General features: G+C 36.0%; 1 long non-coding RNA gene across 1 annotated transcript; it reads left to right on the forward strand.

Annotated features, from left to right (window-relative positions):
- Positions 1-470: 470 nt before the first annotated feature.
- Positions 471-19,659, forward strand: LOC114061645. The gene is made up of 3 exons (XR_003572170.1): positions 471-585; positions 18,264-18,503; positions 19,587-19,659. It is a non-coding gene; the product is annotated as an uncharacterized LOC114061645 (long non-coding RNA).
- The last annotated feature ends 1,280 nt before the right edge of the window (positions 19,660-20,939 follow it).

A 20,939-nucleotide genomic window follows, 5' to 3' on the forward strand; every position in this document is an offset into this window, starting at 1 on the left:
CTTGCATTTGTTTTAAGGTAGTACATCTCTTCTACCAAAACTCCCCTTTACCTACATCTTTCTTCCTTCCCTCTGTTGTATACAGTATATATATATATACATATAATATATATAAAATGCAAAACTATCCATTAGCTGATACATTATGGATGTTTCATAGTTTGTACTAAAAAGGTCTTGATTTTATACAAGTAACAAAAATGTCAGGAGATGGTAACGAGGACACTTCATCCCTGAACACAGAAGGGTGTCTGAAAACATATGAGGGTAAAAATGTTCATTAGGCAGGAGAAAAAGAAAACAAATTTCATGCTCTCCAGGTACCTGAGCCCAAGATGCTTGGTGTACTAAGGAATTGAACTTAGTCTTCATTGCCAAAGAACTAAATCATCAAACTGCAGGAAAGATGCAAATTTCATCTTTACAGCAGAAAAAGACTTAGAAAAGTACTAAGCACATAACTTCCACTGACCCTCTACCACAGAACACCTAATTTTTTCATATCACATTTTACTGCCTTATATTCTTATTCAGAAATTTGTTTCCTCTAAATTTGGAGGCTCCTGTACAAGGTCATTCATTCAGGTCAGTCTGTAGTTGGATGTTACTTATTAGGAATTTATTTTTCATTCTGTCCCAATGGGGTTGTTTTCTGTTTGACTGCCCATTAGCATTGACATTTCTTCCCTAAGGCTTTTTCTCCTTCTTTTAGAGCTTGATTGGGAAAGTTTCATGGAGTTTATGCAGCTTTTATCTCAAGGAAAATGTTCTGATTTATTTTGTGGTTATTCTGCTGCTGACATTTGGTGACATTTTCTCTTTTGTTGACAGCTTTGTATGCCATTAGAGAGTAGGCTACTCGAGTGAAGGTGTTTAATTTGCTTTGTCCAGCCTTTATCATATCCAGCATATAGAGTACTCTTCTTCTTTCATTCCTTCATTAGCTTTCCCCTCTGATTGCTTCTTTTCTGCACCTTGCTTTCCTTTGTGCCCCCTGTGTGAAGTATTTTTTCATTTGTCACCAGTTGAATATGTCTTTGCTGATTTTTTTTTTTTTTAATAGTTCAGTATTATAGCAGAACATTTTGGAGCTATTTACTTTGAAACTGTAGGTAAGCAAATCTTGTAATATTAAGATTTGGAAGTTCCTGTTTCAAAAGGTCAAACACCAAGTCTTTTACTCTTTTTGTGTCTCCTGCAACATGCCAGAGCTGAGTGATTACTAATCCTTAGACAAAATACTTAGTGCACTGACTAAAATCCAAGATTTCTTTTTTTTTTCTAATAGCTGCTACACAGGTGAATCAGAAGAAAAGATTTCTGTGCTAAAATGAATGTGACTAGAACTACAGCTTCACTGCTAATGGCAGGAAATACAAAATACTACGAAAGACCTTTCAAGAATGATCTATCCCTCAGTCACCAGAGATTAAATACCTGCCAATCTGCAAATAGCATTGTCTTACAACTGTGGGATCATAAACAACTGATGTTTATAACAGGGCTTTTAGAAGCTGTTAAAGTCTGAGCACTAAACAATAAAAGTAATTGGTTAATTGCAGCTCAGTTATTGAAAATTGGAAGCTTTAAGGTTAAGTTTTCCAGAGGTGATAGACTCTTTCTTCTTAATCAGTGCTAGATTTCAGAATAACTTTGGTGGTGAGAGGGAAGATGGCAATTTCAATTAGCAGTGCTAAAGAATAAAAGGAATTATGTTTTCTGAAAGCAAAGACTTAGGCACATAGCTATATTCTGGACCATGTAATTTAATTTTTAACCAATGAAGTCATGGTTTTGCAGCTTCAACTTTCACTCAGTTCAGAGCAAGTTGTCTCGTGATGTGTAAGAGAAAAAAAAAAACCAAAAAATTTGGAAAAGAACTAGATTTCCCACGTGCTTAAAATTTTACAAAATTTTCCAGCTCTTGGCAAGGTGGTAGCTGGGGAAGCCATAGGGACACTTCTGTGGGAGGAGGTCAGGGGCTGCCCAGTGCCAGACGCAATCAGCTCCAATGGGCCCACAACAGCACACAAGTGAGCACATCAGCCAAGCTGATGACACCTCCATGAAAACACATTTTAAAAAATTCATAAAATGCCAGACAGAGAGGGTGGGAAAGAGTCAGAGGAGAACAAGCTTCAGGGAAGAACAGATATCCCTGGCAGCATGTGAAGGGTCCATGCTGGAGCAGAGGAGGAATGAGCAATACAGAGGAGCAAAGAAACTGCCATGTACTGATTGTAAATTCCTGCACCACTTGGAGCAGGGTTAGAAGAGTTAAAAATAAAAGAATGATGTCGAGCATGGGATGGGAGGGACAGGGGAGGTTATTGCTTTGACATTTATCTTTTTGTTTCCCACTACCTAAATTAATAAATATATATTTTAATTAGCAATAGATTACACTGATTTTTCCAAGTTGAGGCTGTTTTGCTTGTGACAGTAATAGTAAGAAATCTCCCTGCCTTTATCCTGATCCATGAGCTTTCTCTCTTCCATTCTTCCTCTTTTCTCCCCTCTCCTGCTGAGGTGGGGAAGTGAGCAAACAGCCAGGTAGGTGTTTGACTGTTAGCCACCACAGCATGCTGCAAGAAACTCAGAATGCATAGCCCAGACTCACACAAGGTATGATCTGAATGTTGGTTTTATACAAAAGTGAAATAAAATGAGCCATTTGTCTTACCTAAACACAGTCTTTCACTCACATCAATGGATCTGATAATCATTTCTCAATGAAGACTCAAATCTTCAGCTGAGCAACCAACAATCTCCTTTTCCTAACCATAATCAGAACGCTTCAATTTCCTAAAATTTTTTAGAAGTTACACATCTTTCCATGCCTATCATTTTACAGCTCAAATAATGAGGATAAAAACTGAAACATTTCTTTATGCAGTAGGTTTATCCATTTTCTAGAATACTACAGTTCTAACCAAGTGTAACTAAATTTTAAAATGTGTGTCTGTGTGTCGCCTACTGTGGATTTACAGGCCTAATAGGCTATGAAAACAGATTAGGAAATTGAGCATGCTGCTCAATATTTGAGCTCTGTGTTTATTTCTGTTGCTTGTTTGCTTGTTTGTTTAAATAATTTCCTGAATTTTAATCATTTTTATGTGTTTACATATTTTGGGTTATTTTCTGTGCTTTCTCAGTTCCTGGAATACTAATGGCTCTGACAATGACAGCACCCATCTGCCTTGTGCTCCTGTCTGTAGCACCAATGGTAATACTGCATGTCTGTCAGCATCAAAATAAATCCCACAATAGTCTTGTTCAGTCAGATTTTGACACAGACAGCTGACACTGAAAACAAATGCAGTCTGGTTTTGACTTAAACAATAATTTCTACTAGAATGGATATTTTCCTACTTGTGTAAGTTCACTTTTTGAATAACAGCTTACCTTTTGTGAAGTCATCAGCAGCTGAAGAAGGTACAGGTGCCAATCTCAGTCTCCTTTGCTGGTTGTCAATGTTTCTGGCATACATAAAAGAAAACAATCTCTGTGACACTGCGGAATATCTTTTCTACTCCAGCAAAGTGGAAGAGAAAGGAGGAGTTGAAGAGTTCATACCTTGGGCCTTCTAGAGAAATGAAGATACACTACCATCCAACAGGACATTGAAAGCATCAGGAGTTACAAAATCTGTTAGAAGTTCTGCTTCTACAGTTTCATGACAAGGCTAAGAGGTTATTGCCCAAGTTTGTCCCATCCACTGATAATTTAATATTCATTTGCTGTGGGGCAAGGTCCGATATAGATGATCTCTCCCTATGATTTGTCCCTATATATAATTTGTTCATGTGGATCATTAACATATTCATAGTTGCAGTCATGTTACCTAAGAGCTATTTGCTACTCAGCCCTCTCATCTAGAGGAGTGGCTAACAATGTAAATCTGTATTGATATATTTCTCCCACACAAACATTTCTTTATACCTTCACGTACCTTCTCACTCTGAAGATGAACTCTGAAATAATGCTGTTCCCTTTCATACTAGTCTGTGTTACAAAGTTGCTCCTGGATATATGATCCCATGAAGTTCAAAGACCACAGAAGTATAGTGAAATGTCCAATACTAGTGAAAAAAAAAAATAACTGCAGTGAAAAGGGACTTTATAGAGATATTGTGAGGACAAATGGATGACTGGAACATACAACGTGCTTTACACTCTCTTGAGTTTTAACTTTGTTTCTGTTTTCGCATGGGAAGTACAAACTGTATCCTTGCTACCTTTAAGTGTCATTTTCGAGATCATATAAAGCTAGATAAAGAACTTATAAAGTGCACTTTTGGAACAGGTTAATTCAGGCTTCATCCATTTCAAGTAACTGCATTCTCTCACTATAAATCATGATTTATAGCTTTTCCTATTAAACCTTAAGGTTTCCACAACAGCTGCCTGGTTTTAATTGCACTGCCTTTTCCAAATTAAAGCATTACAACTTGCTTGTTTTCAATTAATGTATGTTTAAACTGATCTTTAATTTATCCTATTATTTTTGTAATGTTAATAAAAGCAGTCATACTAAAGAAATATTCACTGTTTACATATTTATTATGCCAAGGGTTGTTCTAGGAACAATTAATCACAAGAATTTTCACCTTAAGGTACTGCTTAAAATCTGTTACAATTAAATTGCCACAGGTAATGGAATTAAAAAAAAAAAAATTAACAGAATTAATTTCTGTGATAATTCCAATAAAACTGTGTTAGACTGGAAGGCATTTTAACTGTTTGGAAATATAGAATTAAATCTTTCCAAAGTGAGTAAAATTCTTTTAAGCCAAAAGTTGATAGCTTAAAAGGGTAATAGGTTTAAATCTCCTCTGATTTACACCCTGAGTGTGTTTATATCACTACAATCTGAGGAATACCAATGCAACATCAGTTACATTAATAGGGTTAAATGAGCTAAAAAGGTCAGATTAATATTTAAGAATGAGTATAAATTTGGTCCAATATTTCTTAACTTTGGAGATTTATTAAAAAACCCATAGAATGCTACCCTCTGCTACGTCATCTATAGAATAATATTTCCTCGACCAGAGCTTCAACAGATTTATATTACTTCTGGGGCACAAGAGAACATATTTCAATTTCAATTCAAGGATAAAATTATCTATAAACTGTCTTTAATCAGCTGGCATTCCTGTGCTTAAATAAGAGAATAGCAGAGTATAACAATATCCTTGGGATCATATAAGACAATGGCTTGATGTGCTTTTTTTGACTGCATCTGAGCCGGATTAAAGCAGTACTGTTCTCCACTCCTCCTCAATCTCTCCTTTCCTTCCCATTGACATCCCCTCAGGTCTATTGGCTTAGCCTAGGTGTCAGCACTCCATATTAGCATAAGATAATAGTAGGGGTGTTTTCTAACCCAGATAACTTTACAAAACCAAATTAGCAGTGTGAGTGAGTGGGCTCCTAGGTTGTCAGATATAAATGCTGATAACTCTTGGAGGTGATGACATCATAGGAGAAGCTATGAATCAACTTTTTTAACCAACTGAACTCCACCTGGAACAACACATCTGAACTGCAAACTCAGAAAGATTATGAGTTTGAAAATAGCTGTCAGATGCAACTAGAGATTGTGAAGCGTCAGATATGTTCATTGGATAATACATAACTGTGCCACTAGATAATGCACATATTTATCTTTCTTTTTATTTTTTTATTTATTGGGGATTAATTATTAAATGAATTTAGGTTTTTTGTTTTCAAACAGTTCCAGGGTCAGTCTTGAGAGTTTCATATATATTTTCTGAATATTCACACTTCAAATGTGAAGACACCAGTCATTTCCAAAACCTTATTATTAATAAATTACTTTATGAATAAGTGTCAACAATAAATGGTTTAGCTCCAACTAAACAGTCATTTATAACCAGAAAGAAAGACTTTAAGTTTTGGGTTTGACTTTGACCCTCAGTCATTAACAGCTCTGGTACTGAATGACAGATGCTGTGGGTTGTTTATTACTTTTATTTTTCAGTCTAGACAGATGGCCAGAAAATGAAACAGCTGTATTTGTTCTGAAAGCCTGGAGGCACTGCTTCTTAGATAGCAAAAAGTCTTATGATGGACAGGTTCAGATTTTAGGGACAGTCACAAACTCTTGCAGCAATAAATGAGCTTGGATTCACCTACAGACCCCAGTAATGTCAAAAAAGATAAGGACATGGGAATCATTTTGTGCCAAAATGAGATTTTTCTACTTCCTCTCAGTGTAAGGGCTACTTGTTGTAAACGTTTTATTAAATCAGAAAAGGTTTCAAGGAAATCAAAAGTAGTTTGAGATTCAACATGATTTTTTTTTTTCATACACAGACTAAACCAGAAGATTTTATGAATGATTGAAATGTTTGAAAAATTATGTGCATGCACTCTTGCTGTTCCAGAAGGATCTTGCAGTCAGAAAGCCAACCATGCCCTAATCTGCATCTATAGCAGCGTGTCCAGCAGGCCAAGGGAGGTGATTCTGCCTCTCTACACTACTCTCATGAGACCCCACTGGGAGTACTGTATCCACCTCTGGGGTCCCCAGCACAAGAAGGACCTGTTGGAGCGAGTTCAGAGGAGGGCCAACCAGATGATTAGAGGGATGGTGCACCTCTCCAATGAGGAAAGACTGAGAGAGAAGAGAAACTTCCAGGCAGACCTTATTTCAGCCTTTCAGCATCTAAAGGGGGTTCATATAAAAGATGGATACAAACTTTTTAGCAGGGTCTGTTATGATAGAACAAGACGTAATGGTTTTAAACTGAAGGAGGGGAGATTCAGACAACAAGTAACAAAAAAAATTTTACACTGAGGATGGTGAAACACTGCAATAGGTTGCCAAGGGAGGTGGTAGATGCTTCGTCCCTGGAAATATTCAAAGTCAGGCTGGATGGGGCGCTGAGCAACCTGATCTATTTGAAGATGCCCCTGCTCATTGCAGTGGGGTTGTTCTAGATAACCTTTAAAGGTCGCTTTCAAAACAAACTATCGTATGATCTCTATTTGCAATTGGATTATTTTAAAATATCTTGTTCTCTGAGATCATTTGCAGATGAGACAACGCAGACTTAAGCCTGTTTGACCTTAATATTACTTTTCTTCAGTCTAGGTATGAAGAATTTGGATGCTACAGAAATACTATTCTGAAAAATTTGTGAATTACACATGATAGGACTTTAAGGGATTATAACCTTTCCAGGAAAAACAGGTTAACAAGACCCTACAGTGCAAGTTTTATATAAAAACTATAGAAAATACTTTTTTTTTGCAATGAAGCTGCAACAGTGATGCAAAAAATCCACATGTTCCAGAATGCCTTTACAAAAATTTAATGAGAAAAACACCAGTGCTAATGCTTTGTTAAGGCTATAACTACGTGGTTTAATGACTACTGGTAAAGTACAACATTTTAAGTTGAACGCATTGATTAAGATCTATATAGTGAAAAAATTGTTATACTGTGTAAGAGAAAAAAGGGGAATTGCAGAATACTGAAACCAGTGAAACTCATGGTGTAGAAGAGCAATCAATGCAGAACTTAAAATAGAGTCATAAACATATTATTGCTGAGAACATCTAAATTACGTATTGATGCAATAGCAATTACTTAAAATTCTGGGTTTTAATGAGAAAATATATGAAATCATAAAAAATTCCATCTGCCCAACCAAAAAAATCATTCTTCAAGAATCATCATTGACTTTCATTATTGCATAGGCGTTTTCAATTATAAAACTTCTGTGCTTGAAAGATGTAATTTTAAAATAATTTTCTTCTGAAACAGTCCTCAGTTATCAAATTCATGTAGAGATCAGCAGGTTCAAGACATGCAATTGGACATTGAGCTAATTAAAAATGTAATTGCTGGTGTGCAATAATTACGTACATTTTCTGAAGTGCATCTTGTGTAGACCATTTGTGAAGTTAGACATAGTTACCCAAACCATTTAAGCACTTTTCTTAGTGAACCTTCCAATTTGTACAAGCATAAGCTTTGCATGACTAGATAAAAAACCAGAACATTTGGATCTGCACAAGAACAGATGAAAGAGGACTCTACAAAGGTAGCACTTGGCCTAGTTATAAACTCATGGTCAATAAGGATATTGTAAGATGATGATGCAGTGATGAGGCCATTTTAAGATGAGATATAGCCACCTGTCAAAGCAATGGAATAAGACACTCCATAGAATTTTTTGTTATAAACAAAAAATAGTGTTCAAGAACATGATGAGAGCATACAACAAAGAATGAAAAAAAAAAAAAAGTTAAGGTCTTGATGTTTTTTAAGAATAGTAAATGTACATTTTTTCTACCTGAACAAAACTTCACAGTAGATCATGATATCTCAAATACTGTGTTGGATACTAGCCAAGCTTACAAAATTGCCATCAGAAAAATCACCTTCACAAGCACACTGTCATAATATCTGTAATACATTTAGGGGTGATTGCAAATAAAACATCAGCAAAAATACAGTACCCGAGTTCACTAGTATGAGACAGAAAAGAAGTACAGAAAATAATCATTTTACTTACTGTTATTACACATGAAAGTTTGAATAGCAGTAGAGAGACTCCTCTCATCCAAAATTTTGCTTTGCAGAGAGAGAAGTAGGTCTTTCTCTTTTCATTATAATTTTCAATTTTATAATTCCATTGACTTCATATCTGCACCCAGTGAGTATGCCCAACAAAATTCTCCGACGTGCTTAAGGAAGGCGATTGTCTTATATCTTTTAAATATTAATTCAAACCAACGTAAAATACCTGTCAAGAAGAGTCTTCAGTATTTATTACATCCACCATAATATGAATTCTCATGTATATATGGTTGCATATGAACTTACCTCTTGTGAATGATACATAGGCCAATCATGGACCAGAAATAATTTTGTGATAGATGCAGTCATTAAATACCACAAATGATAGACAGCAAATACTAAAATACTAATGAATAAATAAAACCAGTTGTAGGCTGGCATTGTGTAAGAATAACACTTTGGAAGAAAGAGTTTTCTGTCTACTAATTGTTGAATATGGTTGTGTCAAGCACCAAGCTAATTCATACAAATCAACCCATTCATGAACAGAAGAAAAGAGGACTCACTAAATAAAATACTTTTAAATGATCATTTAACCTACTTACATTTAAGATTGTCTTTCTGGATTTCATATTTGGAAATGCTATCTAATAAAGTTTTATCGTTACCACTTTGTGCTGATTAAATACCATAATCCTCTTATTTGTGCAGATCCCTAGTGTTCCCCACTTTCATTAAAAGCAGGGTTCTAATGAAGCTCATGAGGTGTCACTAGGTAATTACTACTTACAGTCTGAAATGGATCTCAGTTCCAAGCCATTTGCATTTATGTGCTAAAACTAAATGATTAATGTGGATTTTTACACATTTTTAGGTTTAATTTTTCAGTCTAATGAAACCATAAATTTAAAGCTTTCAAAAATATTCCTATCTCTTATTTAATTCAATATATAATTGAGAACTTGCTTTTGCTACAGATGGAGAGTCCTTTTCAAATTTGAATTAATTTGGTGTTTTGCTGAGCTAGAAGACTAAGTGCTACAGATTGCCCAATGTTCACTATGCTAAATCTTAGCTTTCAAATAAATGGAATGGAATTTTGGAAATTCACAAGGTCAAAAATATTTTCTGCAAAGGTGATTGCTGTATTTTCTGCCCATACTGAATGACTCCCACAAAGTGGTAACAGCTGGAAACAGTTAAAGGCAAAATTCTACTACACCAAAGTGAATAAACTCCAAGTTTGGTTACATATTCACTGTTATGTATTCAGGCATAATACCTCATTTTAAAGAAGTTGATAAGTTATATTTAGCTAGTGGTAAAAACACTCTATACAAAAATATTATAACAGATTTATCCTTGGAGTTCAAGGTAGTATACCTTGAACACCAGGTTGACACACTGGCTTCAGTGAGAGACTTTTGGGAGGGAATAAAAGAATTCCAACCCAAAATGAATTTTAAAAGGCCACGTACATTTTGTTATGGTTTTTTTAAGCCTAGTACAGTTTCCTCAAAGCTTGCACAAGTAATTCTGCCACTGAGATCTCTCTCAGTGAAATGAATGACAGCAAAGATGGAGAAAAAATCTACAGTGCAATACTCTTTCTACATCAGTATTCAAGACTGTTGAAGAATGCTATTTTCTGTGCCTTATATGAGCATTTCTCTAGTCTTCTGCTCCTCTGAGCTAGGAAGAGTAAGGATATGTCATTACCTTGACTATCTCAACTTTCTCCACCAGTTTCTAGTGGCATATTTCATTGAGCATGATGAGAGGTACAAAACTGCTCTCTGCCTCATAGTGTCAATAATAAAGAAATGCCCAACTCTCTAGTATACCTACTACTACACACAGTGTATATTGAAGGGCTATTTTATCTATTCAGAGACTAACTCACAAATCTTTCTTTATAGTAATATGTTACTGTAATTACTTTGAAAATAAAGCAGTTGCTTGATATTCAGTACTATCATATTTAACATTTAAGAGAAGAGAGTAGTTATTATTGAGAAGATGTTAAAGGGTTAATTGCTATATCCAGTTACAAAATCCATAAACAAAGTATCTTAAAAATTCTCATAGTAATAATTGCAGTTAACAAAATTGCCATTGATGATTACAGCTAAATCCCCAGGTTCTAATTTTCTAGTCACAGCAGTGTAAAATTCAGGGCAATACCTCATTTTTGCTCCGTAACATCTGTGACAAGGTATAATGCATCACTGACAATCTAGTGATTCATGAAATGAAAACTCCTTCCTGTTTACATCACTGCAGACATTCCCTGGGGGTTTTTCACAAAACACCTGTCCGGTTGTACTGCATGCAAAACATGAGACATTAGCTATCTTATAAAATTCTCTTATTTCTTGGATAGTTTTTATTTTCTTTCTTTTTTTTTTTTTTTGTCAGAAACACTAGTCTTAGAGACATTGCAGTACCTGCTTCACTTTCTGTCACCAGAATTTAAAGATGCTCTCAGTGGGTGGAAACAGCAGACTGATAACCTCAGCACTGGTGTTCTCTACAAGCCTTTGAAAGACATATGCAGTATCATATGTAATTCAAGTGGCTGCTTTGCATTTATTTCACCAACCTCTTCAGATTCCATCTTCAAAAAAACACCCTCTTACCTTAGGCAAAACTATATTCTGAAGGATAAATCACACATATGAAACTAAAAGTGTGCTAGCTGATCCTAACCCAGAGAACTCAAAGACCTTCTGGGCTTCCTATAGGTAGCATGGAAAGACATTAGCCACCTGCTGAGAGTAATCCTAATGCATTAGTTGTGAGGAGAAAGCAGTCTGGAGCAAACCAATAAACTCATGTATATATCTAACGTCCTACCCTGCCTTAAAGTATGGAGCCTGCCTCCCCTTTGAATGCAGGCTGGAGCCTATTCTGTAGAGTGAAGGTCTGCAGGCATTGTTTTCTTCTCTTTTTTCAGCAGGGGTAATGCCATGACTGCTCCATGCTGACTGGATGTTGAATTCTACCTGACTGAGGAGATGCTGCAGCACAGCTCTCCAGTACCCTGCAGCTTCACCAGTCACACCCAGTATGTGGAACCATACCAGCAACACTGCATCACTCACAGATTGTGTGACAGTTGACGGTGTATCCATTCTGTTTGGAAAACACTTACTAGATGGGGTTTTTCAAGCAACTGCAGTCCTTCTCTGGTCAGGTTTTGGATAATTCTTCTAGAGCAGTTCTGGACATGTACGCAGAGCATATCAAGGCTCTTGCAAATTCCAGGTCGGAAAGGCAGATATCTCACAAAAGAAGGCATTAGTGAACAATTTTCATTTTAAGAGGTTAGCACCTGCATAAACCCCTTCAGCTGCTTTGGCCTCTTGCCAAGTTCTGTGCTGTCTAGAGGTGCTGAAGTGTTGTACAGTTGAACAGTTTAGTGCTGTGTGCACTGTAAAAATTGTGCCCTACATATGCTGTATAGCTGACTGACTCAGCTCATAAAACAACAGAAAGAGCTCATTAAAGTTTTTGCCTACTTTTCATTTCTATTGAGTGTTCTCTCAACAAAGCTTAAATAAATGACTGAGATTGAGAGCACGGTTTTAATTCTGAAAGGTAGAGATGGAATGATTGCAAACAAATGATATTAGACACCATAGTTCTGATCCAGTTCAAGAGCATTTTTTCTCAGCCCCGTGAAATAGCTGAGAATTCATGCTTTGATGCAGTGGGACTACTCTTCATATTTGTGACAGTACTTGGCCCAGAGGGACAAATTTCTGGTAAAAACATGATTTCCCTGAAAACTAAGATTTATGTTTCTTTAACATAGAAAGAAATATCAGCATATTTGTACCATAACAGTTTGTCTCTGAGCTACCTATATTCTATGGACAGTAAATTAAAATATTAGGAATTTACTCCAAGACAAATTACTTTCTCTACCATATTTCTAATAATGCACATCATGGAAGATGACTGATAATGTAGCATGAATTGCTTTAGCCCCCACACAGAGGCACATTTGAACCCTTCCTTTAATCTTTTTCATTCCTTAAATCACAAAAACACCCTCTTCCCAAAGCATGAGCTGCTACCTCAGCTTTGTGGCAAGTATCTCTAAATCTACTATAACAGTAAAATCAAAGTTGTAAGCAGGATAAGGGTTTGGGATGGTATTTATATCTAGATTTAAAATTATGTGACGACTTTCACACTCTGAAAAAAACAAGGTTTCCACTCATAGAATAATAGACATATAGAAAAAGTTTTATAAAGGACTGCATTGAATTTTTTTGTCATAACTGAAAACTTCTTCATGTAAAGACCTTAAGAATAGGTAAAATGCTGATGGGACTCAGGAAATCAACACTTAAAACAGACACTACATTCTACTTGTCACCCTTTGTTCTCTGATTTTTTAGCAGTAGTAATTTTTTTTTTTTAGTTTTAGCTATATATTATGGTACTGTAAGGTAAAACACAACTGACAAAGCCACATTTTGCTGGATTCTGAAGGACAGTGTCAGATTTATGCCTCTAGAAAAGTCAAATTGTATTTTAAAGTGGTGATTTTACTGCATGCATATAAACTAGAACAAAATATAATTATTTTCCTAAAATATTACAATTCAGTAATTTTAAATTGTTTCAGGAAAAAAAGGAGGGGGAAAAAAAAGGGATTGACCTTTAAATTGTAGTAAAACTTGTACAAACCACATGTGGGAACTATTTTCCAAAGGGCAATTTTAGGTATTCAGCATCAGTACCAGGCATTCAGGTTGGGTGATTCAGAGAAAAAAAGTAACTTTCCAAAGACAACTGAGCATTTGGGCATCATTCAGCTCTGAAATATACCATCAATCCTTAATATATTACCATGGAAAATGAATACTTAGTCGATGACATTTTCAAAATCTCCTCCTACAATCTGTGCTGATTTCACTGTTCTGCTCATTATGTTGGGTGGAAAATCTTCTAACACCTTCCTTTGGAAGTGCTGATTCAACAAAGCTGGAACCAGCTGATGTCTAATTTTTGAGGCAGTGCTGACTGACTTCTTGCTAGTCACCAACCTACCCATGCTAGAAACCACTCCCTAAAAGTGGAGCTCCTTTGCTTCCCACGTTCCCAACAACTTGTTTTCTGATGTGTTCAGGGAGACATGTCTTCCAGTGCTTCCCACCCTGCCAAACAGGAGTGGCAGCAGGAGGCACTGACCTGCACTGTCTCGGAGTTCTCAGGCACACCATTTGGCATGTTAGCTGTGTGGGCAGTAGCAGCCTGCACAGAGACAAACTCTGAATCCCAGGACAAAGGAAGTTGCCTTGTGAGAGGTATTAATGCCTGAATAGCTGCAGATATTGAAAACCTGGAAAATGCCAGTTTTGCGGCAGCTTTTTTGTGCGTGAGCTGCTGAGGGACTTGACTTGCTGCTGCTCCTCTGCTTCCCTGCTACCTGGCTCTGTAATGGGATGCCAGTGTCTGATAAAAGGTAGAGAGGAAGTGTCTGGACAATCTGCTCTTAAAACCAAACCTCATGTTTATGCCTTACAAATGGTCTGTATTAAAAGCTATAAGCAAATCAGACATTACAGATCTGATTATAGGCATGCCTTGTGAATCAGTTTTATGAGACTAGAGCAATAAACTGCTATCACAGGTGAAAATTTTGTGAGCAGTGAGAAATTCACTTCAGCCAGAAAAAAACTTTTTACGGATGACAATGCAATTACAAGCACAAGGAAGTCCTTGGAGCAGGTATTGACTATGTCTGCAAGAGGCCGCAGGCAACATGAAAAGTGTAAGTGATCTCAGCCATAGCTGTGTCTGCACTATGGCTAGATGAAAAGTTTTGAGTAAAAGCAGGGTAAGAAGTATGACAATCTTGGACAAAAAGAAAAGAGTATGAGAAGCCTGCTGTGCCTATTTCTAAAAGCCTGTGTGCAGGACACAGGGTGCTATTATTACGTAGATATCTCAGCTGCAGGTGTTATTTTAAAGGTTATTATAACTAGACATTAGGCATCCAGGGTAAAGCTCTTCCGACAAGTATTAATTAACTGGGTTTCAGAGCTGGTGACTGAGTGCCCTTTTAGCAGTAAATTCCAAACAACTCAATTGTCAATGTCTAAGAAATTCCAAAGCAAGCCCTAGGTGTCAGCTTGTTTTAGGTGCCCAGCTCCTGGGTTAATTGGTTCCTGGTGCTCTCAGGCAGCCCAGGTAGCCTCACAGCTTAGGGCGCAAGCCATTGTCATTCACTGCAGGTATTTCCAGCAAGCTAAAAAGTTCCACATCAGTTGTTAAAATATCTGGAAACCCTATGGAAGACAATGTGTGAGCTGACCTTTTATTCAGATTTGCAATTAAAAAAAAAAAAAAAAGAGCCTAACTAAAACGCAGACTCCTTAACAATAAAGGTCTGCATTTTCCATTTAGCTCTATTGTCCATCACTTCAGAAATTACATCAACACTCAAAGCAATATCACTCTACATCTTTGTGATAAATTCTTTAAAAAGGGAGCTTATATGGAAATCTAGAGTGTATATATTCACAGAGCACATTTTACAATTTTACCAAGTTTTAGTGCTCCCTTGTTGCAAAACAAGACAGTGATTAGATAAGGGACATCATCTACAGCTTCTGCCCCCAAATGGATACATCTTGAATAAAAAGCATCATCCATTATTTGTCAGTGTAACTCAAGACCCCAAGGCCAGCCACTCCTGGGGAGGCTAATCCAAAACCAAAGAGAGGACATAACACTAATATTAGCTTTTGCTTGATTTTTCACAAAGCTTTTTGTAGTGTGTAGTGAGCAGAAAACCACAGAGCTTTCACAAACTCAGGAAACAGAAGGAGACACAATTTGAGAAGCAGAGTGGGACATGATGAGACCTGAGCTTAGAAACCATTCCACAGTCTGCAGAGGCAAAACTGTCCAGCAAATATAAGTTACTTGCAAAGTCTGTGTTTAACATCACTTAAAAGAACCATTCCCAGTGACAAGCATGTACTCTTTCTTTCTCTCTCCATATATGCATACATATAAATAAAACCCTTGCAGACTCTCCTCAGCAGTGATTTGTTTAGAAACCTACTGAAGGGGCTGTATAAATTTGATTTATATAGCCTGTAATAACAAAATAGTATTAAACCTAAGTACACTACTTGCAAATTTCCTACAATTCATTAATAAAAAAATATTATTTTCAACATGACATTCAGTAGGGTAACTGCTGTTGGTTGCATATGCATGCTTTGTATCTTTTCACTGTTTCTGACCTATAGTTCACAAGCAAACTTGGGAGCAAATATCCTATTCCTCAGGAACACACTTAGCACCGGCAACCATCTGTGCTTTCTTTCTCCCCTGCCTCCTAGGTGATTGCATTAATACAGAAAATACATCTTGATCCTCTTTTCTGACAATTCCAGTAGTTACCTCTGGCTTCTTCCGACTTTCTAGTTGCTTCTGAGTCACAATTGGATCACATTGTATTGCTTTTATATTTAATAACTTGTCATGAATGTAATATCCAACATGTTTTCGAAGGAGTTTGGAAACTCTTCTAGCCTCTTATCTTTTAGTTAGAATCAAAAATAAAAAAATTTCCAGGAAACATTTCTGAAAGTTACAACATCAGATTCTGCTCTCATAGACAAAAGCAAGGTATTTCAAATTTTATCACTGGGGAAGAGGAGACAATTACACTGCAAGGTTGCTTACAACTAATGGATAAATCATCAAACCACATCTTCAATGGATTGAGGAGGCTAAAGTATGGTTGAATGGACACAGCTGGCTTTTCCAGAAGTTTGATGCTCTTCTCAATCAACCAGACACCTTAATTATGTATTGGCTACGTGTCTAATGAAGTGCCATGGTGTTACATACATAAATACATATATAAAATACTTTTCTGTCAAAAATCAGTCTTCAGGATATTGTAATACAGCTGTATTGTAACACAGGGTGAATTCATAGTCTGACACTTACAGAAACACAGAAAACCCCTTGTACTGGCCCTAAATTTGGAAGTGGTTCCTGCACTCAGCTAATGACTGAATTTGGCTTATGAATTGAATTACTGCTTTAGAGCTTGGTGTTGAAAACAGCTAAATAAAACAAGCCATTAGCAATATAAAAGCTCCAAATGTGCTTGTTTGTATGCATTTATTTGTGAAGATTTAAAAGAATTCAAAAGAATTATTAATTGATCTTCTGCCCTGTCAAGACTTGTTTATTCCAATTAGCTTCTTTTTCCCATTATGTCTCATTCAAAGACATTATCAAGTGATCAAGTAACTATGCTCAGATATTCACTTCATCATATGAATGTTGCTCACACAGTACAGCTGAGAGCAGGATTTTGTCCAGTAGTTTTAAGACTGAAGGAGGAAAGCCTCTTCCCATGTGTTCAGCTTTTTTTTTTTACCAAATGTAGATTTCATCTGGATACTACATAATACCTGGTGGTGAGCATTATTGTGCAGCAAACATCGCAAGGGGTAGCGTGGTTAGGGGAAACAAGCTGGGTGCAGGGTGTGAAGGAATTGCCCTCATGTATACTTGTTTAAGTTTCGCTCACAGGACAAATCCAGGCTAATGTTCATGATCAAGCCAAATAAATGATTTTGTTGTGTCTTCTGAGCACTGAGGACAAGCTTTTCTGGGATCAGCAAGGGCTGAATTTGGCTATCTTTGTGGGGTTTGAGGTTTCGGTTTAGGGGTTTTTTTATGAAATCATACAGTTAATAGATAGTTTTTTATAAACATTGAAGCTACAAAAAGAAATTAACATGATTTTAGTTCAGAGAAAAACTTCTAACCTAAACCAAAATGTTTTTCTTACTTCATTATACCACTAAAAGGAAATTAGACCTTAACACTGGCTTACTTGCAACACTTTAAAGTCTATTGTTATAATAAAGAAGAAACAATAATGGAGCAAGGAGCCTCTGTTAATTTGACAGTTTGGTTAATATAGGCAGCATGGTTTCAATATAATGATCCAAGAGATATTTTTCAATATAGGAAATCTGCCAATTTTCAGTAACAAGGTGAATTAAGTGTCTTCATCTTTCATAAACTTTCTAAAAACCATTTAATCATAAGCTAAATGTGTTATGTTAATTTTGTTTCTGTATAAAAATCTTGAAAGGAAATTCTGCTTCACCAGCTAAAAGTGGTATCAAGTTCACAGTTTGTTATGCTTTAATTGCCCATTCTGAGCCACTTCTTTACTCTTGGTTTTCTACTAACACCCACAGTTTACAGAATATAATTGTTTGAATTACAGCAGTGTAAAACAGCCACTAACTCCATTTATCATGAGAGAACAGTAGATAGAGCGAGCACAAATGCAATCAAAACTTCCATCAAGAGGGAAAACATTTGGACAGTAGAATAAAAAGAGAATAAAAACTTACCAGAAAGCCTGTTTCTAAGAAAAACGTAGGTCTTATCCTCACAAAAATCATGAAGAAAAGCAGCCCTCAAATCTCATACTCTGTCAAAACCAGACCTCAGTGATGCCAGGCACTCAAAACACTTTGAATAGATACTTTGGTATGGCTAGCTACTGTTCTAAAACACAATTTATGTCTATTTTTGCATAGAGGTTATGATATGCTTGAATCTTTAAAATATGTGACTTTATTCTCCCTTATATCTGCATCCAACACTTAATCTTGTTTCTCATTTTGACATGCTACAGATTTAAGCTGGTGGCTTTTGCTTGGTTCCTGCTTGCTTGATACAACCAGGAAAAAAGTACTCATGAGAGAGTGCTCTGCATAAGGAAAGAGATTAGTGGTGACAAAAAATTATCTGGAGCTGCAATAGTGAAGTAAATTTCAGTTTTGTAGAAAACAGCCAAATAATTCCCTTATTGTTCATCGTCTTGCTAGCTTAAAAAGGATTTCAGACACGATAAGGAGCTAAACTGTTCTAATTAGTAAGTATATTTTAGCACTTACTAAAACTATAACACAAAGCATGGCCTGCTTCTCAACATAACCTGGTTTGCTTCTTAACAGAGCCTCTGAAGACAGATTGGCCAACCTGATGTGATGTGCCTTAGAAAAACCACTTCAAGGGGTACAATTTCCACAGCCACCCTTGTGTCATGTTAATCTTCTCTACACTGTATTATGAGATAATGGACTAGTCTTCTTTTAGAGGGATATAAAATTAGCACACAGATAACAAAAGCCAAACACGTTATGACTGATACATTACAAAATTCGTCTTGAACCGTACTGTTTTTGTTAAAAGCTATTTTGATTTGTTTTCACCTTCAACTTATGGTTCCTTTTTTTGAGTGCCACTTGTCTTAGATTAGTCTTTAAAAACAGAAGATTTTGGCCTTGTCTATTTCTCTTCCTAGACAATTTTCTATATCTGTGGAAAACTTCAATATATCCTACAGAATAAGCTGGCATTGCAGGAGCTAAATCAAAAAGTATTTGTGTACCTCCCCTTATTAACTACCAAATGTCTTTACTTTCTCTCAAGTAATAACTTCAGCCCAAAATATCTTGTGGCTTAAATAAGGAGAGAATGTTGCAGTGATATTTCAATTTTAAACTCATGCCCAAATATCTGATTTGGAAATAGAAATGTGAATCTAGACTAGACATTTAATAATAAAACTAAACCTTTTTAATCTTAAAGCTGGGCTAAAAAAATCCAATGCAAAAATGCTTTGATGAAATAAACTCAGAAAAATAAGAAACCACCCTGTGGGTCTTTGCAACCATGCTAGATGTCTTTTCATAAGATTCATGGAAGCAGCAGTTAGAAATTTCAAGAGAGAAAAACAAAGTAAAATTTTCTACGTATGTGAAAATTCTTGTGGGAATAAACATTCACAGCTCGTTCACAGACAAAAATAAGGGAAAACACGTCTATACAGATATATTCAAACTTCATTTATGCAAACAGGCATTTAGAGACAGTTCAAGACCATAAAAAAACTTTTCAAACTTGACATCATATTAAAGAATTTACTCACTCTCCGTTGTTTCCTCTTCTGTAGCTCCACCGAAGACAATTTCAAAGAGGTTGTTGGTTCAAGGACAGCAAGAGTTGTTAGAATACATGTTCTCTTGGTAAACATTGTTTTCCACTACTCTAAATCTGCTGTTTTGACCAACAGTGCTTAATCCAGCAATGCTTCCTATCAGTAGAAGACAAACCTTAATTTTTGTTAAACATTCTTTTTCTATCTCCTAGATGCTGTACCACATGATCATATAGCTCAAAAAAAAAAAAAAAATGCATTCTGTATATTCAGGATAAAAGGTTTATGCTTAAATGATTCCTTATATTCAATCTAGCGCACAAATGCCCCTGAAGTCATAGGACATGAAACCTTTAACAGCTTTGTCTGTAAAGGCTGATACCAGGTCCTTGAAATAGCACAGCCTCCAATAGTTGGAGCAGAAGTTTCAGTCCTGTAAAACTCAGTCATCACATTAGTTAAACAGACACAGGCAAGCAGGAAAAAACGTGCTTCACCTCCACCATTTTATGACATTAGCTTTTAGAGAGAAATGCAAATAGGTAATTTTAAAAATGTGCAGTGCTTTTACCTTCAGCATTTTCATTGTATACCTACTTCAGTGAATGCTGGCTTCCAGTTCCTTCTTTAATGGAGCCATCTTGCTTTTAAAAAAGGTATTATATGCTCATCTTAGACTGGGTATAATCAGTCATTACTGTAGAAGGATGGCAAGGGTTGATGAGGGGATGATAATGATTCTTTATTTCTACACAGCTTCCCACATTACCTGTAGGAAAGGCTGTAGGCTATCATGAATCAGAAGTTACTGGTCAGATTGGAGCTTCCGCAACAGTTGCCAGCAATTATCTTTAGAGAGGTTCAGCTTTGCAGGTGATAACATATTTATCCACTGTTATCCATAACACACCATGAGTTTTTTAGATTATAATTTAACAATAATAAAATAGCAGTAGATAAAAATGTGCAACATTGAAAAGAAAAACAAAAAAACAAACCCAAACAAAAAAAAATCCCAGCTGTTGAATGTGATTTTATATCTTAAAATCCTCATCTATCAGAAAGAATTTTTTTTCAAAGGAATGAATATCAGATCAGTTTCATAACAATAAATTAGTATTTCTGTGTATGTAACATCTGGCTCAAAATTATGTATTTACAGCTATAAGTAATATTACACGTTTGGGGAATGGATGGAATGATTATGGTTATCTAAAAGCACACTAACTCATCTCTAAGAAATGTGGTTTTTATGGATATTTCAATTCTGAAGCAAAAAGTAATTTCTTGTGAGTGAAGGCAAGAAAGTGAACACAACGAGGAAAAAATCAATAATCAGCAGAATTATTTAAAGTAACTGAGTAAGTA

Source organism: Empidonax traillii, unplaced genomic scaffold, assembly GCF_003031625.1.
Source record: "Empidonax traillii isolate 1590-97213 ecotype Southwest subspecies unplaced genomic scaffold, ASM303162v1 scaffold346:size580472, whole genome shotgun sequence".
Classification (NCBI taxonomy): Eukaryota; Metazoa; Chordata; class Aves; order Passeriformes; family Tyrannidae; genus Empidonax; species Empidonax traillii.